The sequence below is a fragment of the Bombina bombina genome, chromosome 1 (assembly GCF_027579735.1).
Source record: "Bombina bombina isolate aBomBom1 chromosome 1, aBomBom1.pri, whole genome shotgun sequence".
Taxonomy (NCBI): domain Eukaryota; kingdom Metazoa; phylum Chordata; class Amphibia; order Anura; family Bombinatoridae; genus Bombina; species Bombina bombina.
The window spans coordinates 652,475,703-652,488,181 of NC_069499.1; the positions used below are offsets into that span (position 1 = coordinate 652,475,703).

The 12,479-nt window shown below is 41.5% G+C and overlaps 1 protein-coding gene across 1 annotated transcript in view; it reads right to left on the bottom strand.

Annotated features, from left to right (window-relative positions):
• THOC2 (THO complex subunit 2) overlaps positions 1-12,479 on the bottom strand; it is an 889,387-nt gene that overhangs the window by 677,677 nt on the left and 199,231 nt on the right.

Consider the following 12,479-nt stretch of genomic DNA (forward strand, 5'->3'; position numbering starts at 1 on the left):
AGAAAAATATTTGCAATATACATGTATTGGCAAAAATGCTTCTAGTAAAAGTTATTACTGTTTTAGTGTTAACATTTTTCTCTGCACGTGCATGTGAAGCATAGCTAGATATTGTCACTGCACTCACATTTTATATAATGCAGCTGCTCAGGTTATCACTAGGGCTTGTATCATGTCACCAATCACCTTTACCAGATGGTACAAGCACCTTAGGCTCTCTGAGCAAGTGCTGTGTTTAAAATGCTGGTGCACGGTGCATACTTAAATACACCTTTGAAACAGCTATAACTTTTATTAGAAGTATTTTTGCTAATGCATGCATATTACAAAATTGCTTCTGTTCAATACCGAAATGCACCCATGTGGTTTTCAATTTTGGCTGGAATATCCCTTAAAGGAGACTTCTCCAGGGTCATAATACAAAAGCATACAGAAAGAGAAGTGCTCTACTAGGAGCAAAATAAAGTAAGTGAATTATGAGGACACAAAGAAGCTCAAGAGTGTACTTAAATGGACAGTAAACAATTTGAAAATGTAAAGGGCTATAATAGTCAAACAATTGCATGCTCTTATTGTTTACAGCTTGTGATTTTTAAATACCAGCAGCACTGCACTATGTGTGTTTAACCCCCCCCCCCAAAAGGTACCACTCAGAACGTGCAGAGCACTGCTGGTCCAGAGCGGAAACTGCCACTGATTCAATCAGCAGCATGGTTTCTAATTGGGACAGCAGTGCTCTGCAGGTCAAAGCAGTACTTCTACTGTGTGTTTAAAAAAAAAAAGCTCTATCATCCAATTTGCTTTGTTTTCTTGATATATATTGCTAAACAACTTTCAAATTAACTTCTATCATCCAATTTGCTTTGTTCCTTTGATATTCTTTGTTAAACACACAGTAGAAGAACTTATTTTCACATGCAGAGCACTGTTGTCCCAAGTGGAAACCATGCTGCTTTTAAAACAACTTTCCAATTTACTTGTATCTGAATCATGAGAGTTTAACTTTACTGTCCCTTTACCCCCTTTGCAGGGTTTAAACACATAAAAACAGAATTTATGCTTACCTGATAAATTACTTTCTCCAACGATGTGTCCGGTCCACGGCGTCATCCATAACTTGTGGGAATATTCTCTTCCCCAACAGGAAATGGCAAAGAGCACAGCAAAAGCTGTCCATATAGCCCCTCCCAGGCTCCGCCCCCCAGTCATTTGACCGACGGTTAGGAGAAAAAAAGGAGAAACTATAGGGTGCCGTGGTGACTAGTGTATAGAGAAAGAAATTTTTCAAACCTGATTAAAAAACCAGGGCGGGCCGTGGACCGGACACACCGTTGGAGAAAGTAATTTATCAGGTAAGCATAAATTCTGTTTTCTCCAACATTGGTGTGTCCGGTCCACAGCGTCATACATAACTTGTGGGAACCAATACCAAAGCTTTAGGACACGGATGAAGGGAGGGAGCAAATCAGGTTACCTAAACCGAAGGCACCACGGCTTGCAAAACCTTTCTCCCAAAAATAGCCTCCGAAGAAGCATAAGTATCAAATTTGTAGAATTTGGCAAAAGTGTGCAGAGAAGACCAAGTCGCTGCCTTACATATCTGATCAACCGAAGCCTCGTTCTTGAAGGCCCATGTGGAAGCCACAGCCCTAGTAGAGTGAGCTGTGATTCGTTCAGGAGGCTGCCGTCCGGCAGTCTCATAAGCCAATAGGATGATGCTTTTCAGCCAGAAAGAAAGAGAGGTAGCAGTAGCTTTTTGTCCTCTCCTCTTAACAGAATAAACGACAACAAAGAAGAACTTTGTCTGAAATCCTTTGTTGCTTCTAAATAGAACTTTAAAGCACGGACTACATCTAAATTGTGTAACAAACGTTCCTTCTTTGAAACTGGATTAGGACACAAAGAAGGAACAACTATTTCCTGGTTAATATTCTTGTTGGAAACAACTTTTGGAAGAAAACCAGGCTTGGTATGCAAAACAACCTTATCTGAATGGAACACCAGATAGGGTGGATCACACTGCAAAGCAGACAATTCAGAAACTCTTCTAGCAGAAGAAATAGCAACCAAAAACAGAACTTTCCAAGATAACATAATTTATGTAAGAACTTACCTGATAAATTCATTTCTTTCATATTAACAAGAGTCCATGAGCTAGTGACGTATGGGATATACATTCCTACCAGGAGGGGCAAAGTTTCCCAAACCTTAAAATGCCTATAAATACACCCCTCACCACACCCACAAATCAGTTTAACGAATAGCCAAGAAGTGGGGTGATAAGAAAAAAAGTGCGAAGCATATAAAATAAGGAATTGGAATAATTGTGCTTTATACAAAAAAATCATAACCACCACAAAAAAGGGTGGGCCTCATGGACTCTTGTTAATATGAAAGAAATGAATTTATCAGGTAAGTTCTTACATAAATTATGTTTTCTTTCATGTAATTAACAAGAGTCCATGAGCTAGTGACGTATGGGATAACGACTACCCAAGATGTGGATCTTTCCACACAAGAGTCACTAGAGAGGGAGGGATAAAATAAAGACAGCCAATTCCTGCTGAAAATAATCCACCCCAAAATAAAGTTTAACAAAAAACATAAGCAGAAGATTCAAACTGAAACCGCTGCCTGAAGAACTTTTCTACCAAAAACTGCTTCAGAAGAAGAAAATACATCAAAATGGTAGAATTTAGTAAAAGTATGCAAAGAGGACCAAGTTGCTGCTTTGCAGATCTGGTCAACCGAAGCTTCATTCCTAAACGCCCAGGAAGTAGAAACTGACCTAGTAGAATGAGCTGTAATTCTTTGAGGCGGAATTTTACCCGACTCAACATAGGCAAGATGAATTAAAGATTTCAACCAAGATGCCAAAGAAATGGCAGAAGCTTTCTGGCCTTTCCTAGAACCGGAAAAGATAACAAATAGACTAGAAGTCTTACGGAAAGATTTCGTAGCTTCAACATAATATTTCAAAGCTCTAACAACATCCAAAGAATGCAATGATTTCTCCTTAGAATTCTTAGGATTAGGACATAATGAAGGAACCACAATTTCTCTACTAATGTTGTTGGAATTCACAACTTTAGGTAAAAATTCAAAAGAAGTTCGCAACACCGCCTTATCCTGATGAAAAATCAGAAAAGGAGACTCACACGAAAGAGCAGATAATTCAGAAACTCTTCTAGCAGAAGAGATGGCCAAAAGGAACAAAACTTTCCAAGAAAGTAATTTAATGTCCAATGAATGCATAGGTTCAAACGGAGGAGCTTGAAGAGCTCCCAAAACCAAATTCAAACTCCATGGAGGAGAAATTGACTTAATGACAGGTTTTATACGAACCAAAGCTTGTACAAAACAATGAATATCAGGAAGAATAGCAATCTTTCTGTGAAAAAGAACAGAAAGAGCGGAGATTTGTCCTTTCAAAGAACTCGCGGACAAACCCTTATCTAAACTATCCTGAAGAAACTGTAAAATTCTCGGTATTCTAAAAGAATGCCAAGAAAAATGATGAGAAAGACACCAAGAAATATAAGTCTTCCAGACTCTATAATATATCTCTCGAGATACAGATTTACGAGCCTGTAACATAGTATTAATCACGGAGTCAGAGAAACCTCTATGACCAAGAATCAAGCGTTCAATCTCCATACCTTTAAATTTAAGGATTTCAGATCCGGATGGAAAAAAGGACCTTGAGACAGAAGGTCTGGTCTTAACGGAAGAGTCCATGGTTGGCAAGATGCCATCCGGAAGAGATCCGCATACCAAAACCTGTGAGGCCATGCCGGAGCTATTAGCAGAACAAACGAGCATTCCCTCAGAATCTTGGAGATTACTCTTGGAAGAAGAACTAGAGGCGGAAAGATATAGGCAGGATGATACTTCCAAGGAAGTGATAATGCATCCACTGCCTCCGCCTGAGGATCCCGGGATCTGGACAGATACCTGGGAAGTTTCTTGTTTAGATGAGAGGCCATCAGATCTATCTCTGGGAGCCCCCACATTTGAACAATCTGAAGAAATACCTCTGGGTGAAGAGACCATTCGCCCGGATGCAACGTTTGGCGACTGAGATAATCCGCTTCCCAATTGTCTACACCTGGGATATGAACCGCAGAGATTAGACAGGAGCTGGATTCCGCCCAAACCAAAATTCGAGATACTTCTTTCATAGCCAGAGGACTGTGAGTCCCTCCTTGATGATTGATGTATGCCACAGTTGTGACATTGTCTGTCTGAAAACAAATGAACGATTCTCTCTTCAGAAGAGGCCAAAACTGAAGAGCTCTGAAAACTGCACGGAGTTCCAAGATATTGATCGGTAATCTCACCTCCTGAGATTCCCAAACTCCTTGTGCCGTCAGAGATCCCCACACAGCTCCCCAACCTGTGAGACTTGCATCTGTTGAAATTACAGTCCAGGTCGGAAGAACAAAAGAAGCCCCCTGAATTAAACGATGGTGATCTGTCCACCACGTCAGAGAGTGCCGAACAATCGGTTTTAAAGATATTAATTGATATATCTTCGTGTAATCCCTGCACCATTGGTTCAGCATACAGAGCTGAAGAGGTCGCATGTGAAAACGAGCAAAGGGGATCGCGTCCGATGCAGCAGTCATAAGACCTAGAATTTCCATGCATAAGGCTACCGAAGGGAATGATTGAGACTGAAGGTTTCGACAGGCTGTAATCAATTTTAGACGTCTCTTGTCTGTTAAAGACAAAGTCATGGACACTGAATCTATCTGGAAACCCAGAAAGGTTACCCTTGTTTGAGGAATCAAAGAACTTTTTTGGTAAATTGATCCTCCAACCATGATCTTGAAGAAACAACACAAGTCGATTCGTATGAGACTCTGCTAAATGTAAAGACGGAGCAAGTACCAAGATATCGTCCAAATAAGGAAATACCACAATACCCTGTTCTCTGATTACAGACAGAAGGGCACCGAGAATCTTTGTGAAAATTCTTGGAGCTGTAGCAAGGCCAAACGGTAGAGCCACAAATTGGTAATGCTTGTCTAGAAAAGAGAATCTCAGGAACTGATAATGATCTGGATGAATCGGAATATGCAGATATGCATCCTGTAAATCTATTGTGGACATATAATTCCCTTGCTGAACAAAAGGCAATATAGTCCTTACAGTTACCATCTTGAACGTTGGTATCCTTACATAACGATTCAATAATTTTAGATCCAGAACTGGTCTGAAGGAATTCTCCTTCTTTGGTACAATGAAGAGATTTGAATAAAACCCCATCCCCTGTTCCGGAACTGGAACTGGCATAATTACTCCAGCCAACTCTAGATCTGAAACACAATTCAGAAATGCTTGAGCTTTCACTGGATTTACTGGGACATGGGAAAGAAAAAATCTCTTTGCAGGAGGTCTCATCTTGAAACCAATTCTGTACCCTTCTGAAACAATGTTCTGAATCCAAAGATTGTGAACAGAACTGATCCAAATTTCTTTGAAAAAACGTAACCTGCCCCCTACCAGCTGAACTGGAATGAGGGCCGTACCTTCATGTGAACTTAGAAGCAGGCTTTGCCTTTCTAGCAGGCTTGGATTTATTCCAGACTGGGGATGGTTTCCAAACTGAAACTGCTCCTGAGGACGAAGGATCAGGCTTTTGTTCTTTGTTGAAACGAAAGGAACGAAAACGATTGTTAGCCCTGTTTTTACCTTTAGACTTTTTATCCTGTGGTAAAAAAGTTCCTTTCCCACCAGTAACAGTTGAAATAATAGAATCCAACTGAGAACCAAATAATTGATTCCCTGGAAAGAAATGGAAAGTAGAGTTGATTTAGAAGCCATATCAGCATTCCAAGTCTTAAGCCATAAAGCTCTTCTGGCTAAGATAGCCAGAGACATAAATCTAACATCAACTCTAATAATATCAAAAATGGCATCACAGATGAAATTATTAGCATGCTGGAGAAGAATAATAATATCATGAGAATCACGATTTGTTACTTGTTGCGCTAGAGTTTCCAACCAAAAAGTTGAAGCTGCAGCAACATCAGCCAATGATATAGCAGGTCTAAGAAGATTACCTGAACATAGATAAGCTTTTCTTAGAAAATATTCAATTTTTCTATCTAAAGGATCCTTAAACGAGGTACCATCTGATGTAGGAATGGTAGTACGTTTAGCAAGGGTAGAAATAGCCCCATCAACTTTAGGGATTTTGTCCCAAAATTCTAATCTGTCAGGCGGAACAGGATATAATTGCTTAAAACGTTTAGAAGGAGTAAATGAATTACCCAATCTATCCCATTCCTTAGCAATTACTGCAGAAATAGCATTAGGAACAGGAAAGACTTCTGGAATAACCGCAGGAGCTTTAAAAACCTTATCCAAACGTATAGAATTAGTATCAAGAGGACTAGAATCCTCTATTTCTAAAGCAATTAGTACTTCTTTAAGTAAAGAGCGAATAAATTCCATCTTAAATAAATATGAAGATTTATCAGCATCAATCTCTGAGACAGAATCCTCTGAACCAGAAGAGTCCAAAGAATCAGAATGATGGTGTTCATTTAAAAATTCATCTGTAGAGAGAGAAGATTTAAAAGACTTTTTACGTTTACTAGAAGGAGAAATAACAGACAAAGCCTTCTTTATGGATTCAGAAACAAAATCTCTTATGTTATCAGGAACATTCTGCACCTTAGATGTTGAGGGAACTGCAACAGGCAATGGTACATCACTAAAGGAAATATTATCTGCATTAACAAGTTTGTCATGACATTTAATACAAACAACAGCTGGAGGAATAGCTACCAAAAGTTTACAGCAGATACACTTAGCTTTGGTAGATCCAGCAGGCAGAGGATTTCCTGTAGTATCTTCTGGCTCAGATGCAACGTGAGACATCTTGCAATATGTAAGAGAAAAAACAACATATAAAGCAAAATAGATCAAATTCCTTATAAGACAGTTTCAGGAATGGGAAAAAAATGCCAAACATCAAGCTTCTAGCAACCAGAAGCAAATGAAAAATGAGACTGAAATAATGTGGAGACAAAAGCGACGCCCATATTTTTTGGCGCCAAATAAGACGCCCACATTATTTGGCGCCTAAATGCTTTTGGCGCCAAAAATGACGCCACATCCGGAACGCCGACATTTTTGGCGCAAAATAACGTCAAAAAAATGACGCAACTTCCGGCGACACGTATGACGCCGGAAACGGAAATGAATTTTTGCGCCAAAAAAGTCCGCGCCAAGAATGACGCAATAAAATGAAGCATTTTCAGCCCCCGCGAGCCTAACAGCCCACAGGGAAAAAAGTCAAATTTTTGAGGTAAGAAAAATATGATAATTAAAGCATAATCCCAAATATGAAACTGACTGTCTGGAAATAAGGAAAGTTGAACATTCTGAGTCAAGGCAAATAAATGTTTGAATACATATATTTAGAACTTTATAAATAAAGTGCCCAACCATAGCTTAGAGTGTCACAGAAAATAAGACTTACTTACCCCAGGACACTCATCTACATGTTTGTAGAAAGCCAAACCAGTACTGAAACGAGAATCAGTAGAGGAAATGGTAAATATAAGAGTATATCGTCGATCTGAAAAGGGAGGTAAGAGATGAATCTCTACGACCGATAACAGAGAACCTTATGAAATAGACCCCGTAGAAGGAGATCACTGCATTCAATAGGCAATACTCTCCTCACATCCCTCTGACATTCACTGCACGCTGAGAGGAAAACCGGGCTCCAACTTGCTGCGGAGCGCATATCAACGTAGAATCTAGCACAAACTTACTTCACCACCTCCCTTGGAGGCAAAGTTTGTAAAAACTGATTTGTGGGTGTGGTGAGGGGTGTATTTATAGGCATTTTAAGGTTTGGGAAACTTTGCCCCTCCTGGTAGGAATGTATATCCCATACGTCACTAGCTCATGGACTCTTGTTAATTACATGAAAGAAAGTAACTTGATATCTATGGAATGTAGAGGTTCAAACGGAAGCCCTTGAAGAACTGAAAGAACTAAATTTAGACTCCAGGGAGGAGTCAAGGGTCTGTAAACAGGCTTGATTCTGACCAAAGCCTGTACAAAAGCTTGTACATCTGGCACAGCTGCCAGTCGTTTGTGTAACAAGACAGATAAAGCAGAAATCTGTCCTTTTAAAGAACTCGCTGACAATCCCTTATCCAAACCTTCTTGGAGAAAGGAGAGGATCTTAGGAATTTTAATCTTACTCCAGGAGAATCCCTTGGATTCACACCAACAAATATATCTTTTCCATATTTTATGGTAAATCTTTCTAGTCACAGGTTTTCTGGCTTGGACCAGAGTATCTATCACTGAATCTGAAAACCCAAGCTTGGATAAAATCAAACGTTCAATTTCCAAGCAGTCAGCTGCAGAGAAACTAGATTTGGATGTTCGAATGGACCTTGTACTAGAAGATCCTGTCTCAAAGGAAGCTTCCATGGTGAAGCCGATGACATATTCACCAGGTCTGCATACCAAGTCCTGCGCGGCCACGCAGGAGCTATCAGAATCACTGATGCCTTCTCCTGTTTGATCCTGGCTACAAGCCTGGGAAGGAGAGGGAACGGTGGAAACGCATAAGCTAGGTTGAACGACCAAGGCGCCACTAATGCATCCACTAGAGTCGTCTTGGGATCCCTGGATCTGGACCCGTAGCAAGGGACCTTGAAGTTCTGACGGGACGCCATCAGGTCCATGTCTGAAATGCCCCATAACGGAGTCAACTGGGCAAACACCTCCGGGTGGAGCTCCCACTCCCCCGGATGGAAAGTCTGACGACTCAGAAAATCCGCCTCCCAGTTGTCTACTCCTGGGATGTGAATTGCAGATAGGTGGCAGGAATGAACCTCCGCCCATTCGATGATTTTGGATACCTCTCTCATCGCCAAGGAACTCCTTGTTCCCCCCCTGATGGTTGATGTAAGCTACAGTCATCATGTTGTCTGACTGGAATCTTATGAATCCGGCCTTCGCTAGTTGAGGTCAAGCCCGGAGAGTATTGAATATCGCTCTCAGTTCCAGGATGTTTATCGGGAGAAGAGACTCTTCCAGAGACCATAGACCCTGAGCTTTCAGGGAATCCCAGACCGCGCCCCAGCCTAATAGACTGGCGTCGGTCGTGACAATGACCCACTTTGGTCTGCGGAACCTAAATCCCTGAGACAGGTGTTCCTGGGACAACCACCAACGGAGTGAGTCTCTGGTCATCTGGTCTACTTGAATCTTTGGAGACAAGTCTGTATAGTCCCCATTCCACTGCTTGAGCATGCACAGTTGTAATGGTCTTAGATGAATTCGAGCAAAAGGAACTATGTCCATTGCTGCAACCATCAACCCTACTACTTCCATGCACTGAGCTATGGAAGGCTGCAGAATAGAGAGAAGAACTTCACAAGCGTTTAGAAGCTTTGACTTTCTGACCTCTGTCAAGAAGATCTTCATTTCTAAAGAATCTATTATTGTTCCCAAAAAGGGAACTCTTGTTGACGGAGACAGGGAACTCTTTTCTACGCTCACCTTCCACCCGTGAGATCTGAGAAAGGCTAGAACAATGTCTGTATGAGCCTTTGCTTTGGAAAGAGACGACGCTTGAATTAGAATGTCGTCCAGATAAGGTGCCACTGCAATACCCTTTGGTCTTAGAACCGCTAGAAGGGACCCGAGCACCTTTGTGAAAATTCTGGGAGCAGTGGCTAGCCCGAATGGGAGAGCCACGAGCTGATAATGTTTGTCCAGAAAGGCGAACCTTAGGAACTGATGATGATCTTTGTGGATAGGAATATGTAGATACGCATCCTTTAAATCCACGGTAGTCATATATTGACCCTCCTGGATTGTAGGTAAAATTGTTCGAATGGTTTCCATTTTGAACGATGGAACTCTGAGAAATTTGTTTAGAATTTTTAAATCCAGAATTGGTCTGAAAGTTCCCTCTTTTTTGGGAACTACAAACAGATTTGAGTAAAACCCCTGACCTTGTTCCACAGTTGGAACTGGGTGTATCATTCCCATCTTTAACAGGTCTTCTACAAAATGTAAGAATGCCTGTCTCTTTATTTGGTTTGAAGGTAAGTGAGACATGTGGAACCTTCCCCTTGGGGGTAGTTCCTTGAATTCTAGAAGATAACCCTGAGAGACTATTTCTAGTGCCCAGGGATCCTGAACATCTCTTGCCCAAGCCTGAGCAAAGAGAGAGAGTCTGCCCCCTACTAGATCCGGTCCCGGATCGGGGGCTACCCCTTCATGCTGTTTTTTTAGCAGCAGCAGGCTTCTTGGCCTGTTTACCCTTGCATTGGTTTCCAAGCTGGTTTAGTCTGGGAAGCGTTACCCTCTTGTCTAGAGGCTGCAGAGTTGGAAGCAGGTCCGTTCCTGAAATTGCGAAAGGAACGAAAATTGGACTTATTCTTAGCCTTGAAAGGTCTATCTTGTGGGAGGGCATGGCCCTTTCCCCCAGTGATGTCTGAAATTATCTCTTTCAATTCTGGCCCAAAAAGGGTCTTACCTTTGAAAGGGATATTAAGCAATTTTGTCTTGGAAGATACATCCGCCGACCAAGACTTTAGCCAGAGCGCTCTGCGCGCCACAATTGCAAACCCTGAATATTTCGCCGCTAACCTCGCTAACTGCAAATCGGTGTCTAAAATAAAGGAATTAGCTAATTTAAGTGCGTGAATTCTGTCCATGACTTCCTCATACGGAGTCTCCCTAATGAGCGACTTTTCCAGTTCCTTGAACCAGAACCACGCCGATGTAGTGACAGGAATAATGCACGAAATAGGTTGAAGGAGGTAACCTTGCTGTACAAAAATCTTTTTAAGCAAACCCTCCAATTTTTTATCCATAGGATCTTTGAAAGCACAATTGTCCTCAATGGGAATGGTCGTGCGTTTGGCTAGGGTAGAAACCGCCCCCTCGACCTTAGGGACTGTTTGCCATAAGTCCTTCCTGGGGTCGACCATAGGGAACAATTTCTTAAATATAGGAGGAGGGACAAAAGGTATGCCTGGCTTCTCCCACTCCTTATTCACTATGTCTGCCACCCATTTAGGTATCGGAAAGGCATCAGGGTGCACCGGGACCTCTAGGAACTTGTCCATCTTGCACAACTTTTCTGGGATGACCAGATTGTCACAATCATCCAGAGTAGATAGCACCTCCTTAAGTAATGCGCGGAGATGCTCTAATTTAAATTTAAATGTCACAACATCAGGTTCTGCCTGCTGAGAAATTCTTCCTGTATCAGAAATTTCCCCATCTGACAAACCCTTCCTCACTGCCACTTCAGACTGGTGTGAGGGTATGACGGAAAAATTATCATCATCGCCCTCCTGCTCTACAGTGTTTAAAACAGAGCAATCGCACTTTCTCTGAAATGCTGGCATTTTGGATAAAATATTAGCTATGGAGTTATCCATTACTGCCGTCAATTGTTGCATAGTAATAAGCATTGGCGCGCTAGAAGTACTAGGGGTCGCCTGCGCGGGCATAACTGGTATAGACACAGAAGGAGAGGATGTAGAACTCTCTCTACTTCCTTCATCTGAGGAATCATCCTGGGCAACCTTACTATTTGTGACAGTACTGTCCTTACTGTGTTTGGACGCTAAGGCACAATTATCACATATATTTGAAGGGGGAACCACATTGGCTTCCATACATACAGAACATGATCTATTTGAAGGTACAGACATGTTAAACAGGCTTAAACTGGTTAATTAAGCACAAAAACCGTTTTAAAACAAAACCGTTACTGTCTCTTTAAATGTTAAACAGGGCACACTTTATTACTGAATATGTGAAAAACTATGAAGGAATTATCCAATCTTTACCAAATTTTCACCACAGTGTCTTAATGCATTCAAAGTATTGCACCCCAATTTTCAAGCTGTTAATTTTAACCCCACTACAGTCCCAGCCACAGCCTTTGTTGCGACTTCACCTATCCCAGGGGGTATACGATACCAATTCAAGCCTTCTAGGAATGTTTTCAGTGGATACCAGACCCTCACACATGCAGCTGCATGCACTGTACTCAAAAGTAATTGCGCAATAATGGCGCGAAAATTAGGCTCTGCCTACTATAGTGAAAGGCCTTTCCTGACTGGGAAGGTGTCTTAACTAGTGCCTGGCGATAAAAAAGTTCCCCAAACAATAAAAGTGTGAAAATTACTTCAAACTTTCAAAAATAACCTAAATAAACAATCGATTTAGCCCTTAAGAGTGTCCACCAGTTAATAGCCCATAATAAGCCCTTTATTCTTTCTAAGTCTAAGAAAATGGCTTACCGATCCCCATGAGGGAAAAATGACAGCCTTCCAGCATTACACAGTCTTGTTAGAAAATGGCTAGTCATACCTTGAGCAGAAAAGTCTGCAAACTGTTCCCCCCAACTGAAGTTCTCTCAGCTTAACAGTCCTGCGTGGGAACAGCAATTGATTTTAGTTACTGCCGCT